This window comes from Equus przewalskii, chromosome 10, assembly GCF_037783145.1.
Source record: "Equus przewalskii isolate Varuska chromosome 10, EquPr2, whole genome shotgun sequence".
Classification (NCBI taxonomy): Eukaryota; Metazoa; Chordata; class Mammalia; order Perissodactyla; family Equidae; genus Equus; species Equus przewalskii.
In genome coordinates, this window is record NC_091840.1 from 22,049,001 (window position 1) to 22,054,019 (window position 5,019).

At 53.9% G+C, this 5,019-nt stretch overlaps 1 long non-coding RNA gene across 1 annotated transcript; it reads left to right on the plus strand.

Moving 5' to 3' along the window:
• LOC139074051 (uncharacterized) lies at positions 1–1,326 on the plus strand. Its single transcript, XR_011523364.1, has 2 exons — positions 1–190; positions 645–1,326. It is a non-coding gene; the product is annotated as an uncharacterized lncRNA (long non-coding RNA).
• The last annotated feature ends 3,693 nt before the right edge of the window (positions 1,327–5,019 follow it).

Sequence of the window (5,019 nt, forward strand, 5' to 3'; positions counted from 1 at the left end):
GATGCCTTGGGCATTTGTCAGCTGGCCTCCAAACCAGGAACCGGCACCCTGAGAAGAATGAGCCTGGCATTCACAGAAGCGGCATCAAATATTAAAAAGTGCAGCTGCAGCTGTGTGTGTGCAAGCGTGGGCTGAGCGGGGCCATCCCAGCATGCGTGTGTGGCCCTGCGGGGAACGTGCCCGGGTGCAGGTGGGTGTGGAGCCCCCCTGGTGTGTACATCCTAATGAGGTTGCAGATGGGAACACGATCCTCAGATCCTGAAGGGGAGGAATGTAACAGAGCGGTCGTGAACAGGAAGCTCAGCCAACCGCACAAACACGCCACCTCGGCTTCAAATAAATTTTTCTAAAATAACTGGACATCTCCAAGTATTTACAAAGACAACAAAACCCCCAGTAATGTCAATTCCCCAAACTGCTGTATCTCAGAAGTTTTGACCTCGGTTCCTTGTGGGCCTGGCCCCTGCTCCCTGGCCCAACACTCTCACGTGCCTACCCTGATTTTTGGGGGTCCCCTGGGAAGAAGGAAGGGACTCACGGGCCCCCCAGGGTCTCTCTCTCTCTCTCTCTCTCTTTCTCGCCTGCTTCATACAACTGTCCATCTTCCTGGGTTCATGGCCCCTGTCCCCTCTTTCCACCACCAGCTGCCTGTCCACTCATCCACCCCAGCTGCATCCTCAGGCCACAGATCTGCCGTTTCAGCCAAAAGCAGCACACCTCTCAAATCAGGGACTCGCAGAGCTGCAAGAGACCTCAAAGATCAGCTGGTCCAACGCCCCTTCATTCTCTAGATGGGGAAACTGAGACCCAGAGGGAGGAACTGACTTGCTTAAGGAGACATTGCAATGTAGGGATATTGGGTAAACTTGCTTTGGGGGCCTGAGGATCTGGCAGGATTTCGGGAGGGGGGTGGAGAGAGCAGAGGCTCTGGAGGCCAGCCAGTTTTGACTCTCATCTCTAGTGCTTCCCAGCTGTGTGACCTTCAGTGTTGCTCAACTGCTCTGAGTCTCAGATTTCTCAACTGCAAAATGGAGAGGATTTGGCAAACATTGAGCACAGTGCCTGGAATGTTGATGTGGTGGTGAGGCGCACGGACTCTGCAGCCAGACTGCCTGATTTGAATCTCAGCTGCACCACTTGGGCTGGTTATTTAGTCTCTTTGTGCCTTGGTTTCCTAATCTGTGTAATGGGGATAATCGTAGGACCTACCTCCCAGGGTTGTTGTGAGGAGAAAGTAAATCCCCATCTGTAAAATGTTTAGAAATCCTTGGAAAAGAGTTGTTGGTAACCATTAAGAGATGTTTAATAAATGGTAGCTAACTGCAAGGAAGCGAAATTCAATTCCTTAGCCCCATTTCCATGCCTATACAATTTATAAATCAAACTGGAGGGCGACTTGGAGATTAGCTAGTCTGTCCTCCCACCAACTGTGCAGGTGAGTCAACTGAGGCTCAGAGAGGGAAATTACTCACCTGAGGTCTCTCAGGAGCTCTTGGCAACACTAGTACTTGAATCTGGGTTCCAGAGCTCTTCCCCCAGAACTCCTGCACTTGCTTGCACACCCCCACACATCCACCCTGGCATATGCCACCTTCATCCCAGACCGTCTAGCTTTTCTCTGGCAGGCACTATCCTCTTGTCTAAGGAAAACTTCTCCTCTCCCCTTTAGATGATTCTCATCCTTGCCATTCTGTCCAGGAGAATAAAGTGCAAAAGAAATATGGCAGCAGGCCCAAAGGAAATCAGGCAACTGATCCTAAGAAAGGATCTCTCAGGAGTTAGGTTCTCAGTTGCATTTCTGTGTTGAGAGCGAACAGTTGGAGGGAGAAAAAACAGGCGTGTGGGGCTGGGGGTTAAGGCAAACGAGATGGGGAGAGAAAAGGAGCAATTGTGAGTGGGGAGCAGAAGGCAGAGGGGAGGGAGGTGGGGCAGGGGCGGTTTCTAGGGACTGAACCGCTCAGGGCCAGACTTGGAGAGTACTGTCAGTGGGGAGAAAGATGCCCCACCTATACACACACACCTACACACACGCACGCACGCACACACACACACACACACACACACACACAGCTCCCCCAGGCCTCCCAATCTCAGGTGGGAAGAAATAAGCTATATTAGTCTTAGAGACAGGTGGGCCCATGGCCTTCTTTGCCAGGAGCGGGTTAGAAATGGCCCAGTTTCCCTGATCTGAGCCCCTAGAAAAACCCCAGGGAGAGAATGAGAGAGAGCCTCTCCCTCAACGCTAAAGAGCAGCGCCGTCGGCCCTCCCAGCCCTCCCCCCGTGGGAGCAGATGTCAAGAGGCCGCGCAGGGAGGAGAAACTCATACCCGCCCCTCACGCCCCACACCCGCATTGTCTTGTCTCAGGCCCAGAAAGAGGCACAGACAAGGAGTCTGCTGCAGAAAAGGCTACGCAGCCCCTCGCTCACCAGGCAGAGCAGCTCTAGACTAATGAATCTCAACTGATCTCGTCTGAAATCAGAAACGAGGGGACATGAATTCTCCCATGGGCTCCTCTGTGTGTGTGTGTGTGGCCAGCCCGGTTCAGACTTCTCTGCTGCTGTGAGTTCTTTCCCTCCCCACTCCCCTTGAAGATGGATATAACCTAATTTTTGTCTATTGTTCAGTAACCCCAGGGAATTCACTCACTAGGTTATTCCATGTGTCACAGTAATCACTACACGGTTTGGCCTCCAGGTTCTCGTCTCCGGGTAAAGAACATCTCCCTGCACGGGCAGGGAGAGGTCAGGCTTTGCTGGTTCTGACCGGCTCTATTCCCTCGTGGTGCAACATGTCCCGAGGTCAGACATGCGTGCCCGCTAGCAAGAGGGCCGGTGAGGAAACACATCTTGGCCCGGAGTCCTCTCATGCGTGTGTCAGCTTGCTTAGGACAGAACAGTTTATATTTGTTCTAAGTAAATATCTGACACTGTGAGGTTTAACAGATGCTGCAGATGAAATGCCCCCAACCTCTTCCCAGTGTTTAAAACAAGGCCTGGAAATGCATGCACATTTCTCTTGTATGGTTTATGCAAACTGCACTTGAGCGACTGAAGCAGAAACATGATCACGTGCAAAGAACAAGTGGTGCATTCTTCCCAGGCCTGGGGGGAGTTTTCTGTGGCGTGGTCGGAGGCCTGTGTCAAGCCAGGAGCCAAGAGTCACCTACGACGGCACCGGCTCTGCCTCCTCCCCCGCAGCTGACTCCCTGGACACCGCCGTCTTGCCCACACCAACTCCTCTTCCCGCCACCGCTGTCCCTGCACGCCCTCGTTCCAGGGAGGCCCAGCTGGGGAGGGCTGGGGCTGGCAACCTCCAAGTTTGAGAGTCCAGGGAAACGGGAGCAGGGAGAACGGTGGGTAGCTCTGAACCTGGCTGTTTCAGGGAGACATCGCTCTGCCTTCGTCTTCATCTTCAGAGCAAGACGCAGCCTAGACCCACCTGGAATCCTTCGATCCCTCGCCGAAGGCAGGACTTGGATTTTGGTCCAAAAACTACACCTGCCCCGCCCCCAGCCTCCTTCTCAGTTACCCTACCCCAACCCATGCCCCCTACCCCCCAAACTTGGGGAGACCGTGGACTGCCTAGAGCTCGTGAACTTTCATCGCTGGGATAGTCAGACAGAGGCGAGGTGACAGTGGGGTGGGGGGTTCGGTGTCATGGAAGGGGTGGCAGGAATCACAGAGCCTCAGAATGGAAGAGGCCTTGAGGAAGTGGAGGGGGCTAACCTAGCAGGAGAGAGGTGCTCACATTTCCCGAGCGCCTATGATGTGCCAGGTACAGCGCCTCCCGCTGAATTCTTAGGACAACCGGTGAGGAAACTGAGGTTTAGGGAGTTGTATAACTTATCAGAGGTCACACAGCTAGCAAGAATAACTACAACCTTATTAGGATTTTATCATGTACTACACATCGTACTAAGCATCATATCTTACTCCATTTAATCCTCACAACAACCCTAGTAGAGCCCCATTTTACAGGTGAGGAAACTGAGGCTCAGAGAGGCTGAGTTACATTGCCAAAGTCACACAGCTACTACGTGATAAAGCTACTTGGTGATTTCAACCAGTTCTAGGTGGCCTCCAAAGCCCATGCTCTTGCCCCACCACTCCACAGGCCAGCTAAATAGCTGTTTATTCATGACCAAGTATATATGCAGCCCTACTTTGTGCCAGGCATTGTGTCAAGATCTTCAAAATGTGCCAGCCAACATTTCTCAAAACCTGCTGGATGCACAGTTCCGACCTGAGGGGAGGAGAATCAAATAACAACGACACAGCCCCCACCTGCCACAGGGAGGTGACCCTACCCCAGGCAGCAACCAGGTCTTTCCTGCTCCCCAGGAGCTTGATCTCCTCTTCTCTCCTCTGGGCTCTGCTTCTTGGCTGGGCTTCCTCCCAAGGCCAGCCCTGCAGGGCTGTATGCACCGGAGGCAGGCATCCTGGCTCTGCCACAGGCTCACTGGGTAACACGGGTGGGTGACTTTCCCTCTCTGGGCCTGCATCTCCTTAGCTGTGAGATGAGGGCGCTGGACCCAGTCATTTCCCCCTCCTTTCCAGCTCTGATGTACTACAGGTACCTTGTCTGGGTGGGGTCAGCCAGGCAGGGCTCTGGGCATATTGATGCCTGGAAGGGGTGCAGGGTGAGTGGGTGAGGGGCTGAGGAAGCTGCCCCACCCCCAGCTGTGGTTTCTGGTGGGGCCACCGTGGCAGCAGGTGGAGGGAAGTGTTTGTCACCCTTCCAACAAAGGCAGTAAAACAAAAGCCTCCCGGGGCACCATGGGAGCAGGCGGCATAGGCGCCAAAAATAAAACACACCTTTCCTTTGATGGGCACCAGCAGCTGCCGGGGACCTGGCCCGGGGCTTGTGAGGAAATGGCTCAGATTTCGTGCCCCAGCGCGGGGGCGCGCACACACACACACACACACACCAGTCACACAATCAGCACACACACACACACACAACGTAGCACACTCACTCACATACACGACCACTTCACGGGCCTGAGACCTGCGCAGTC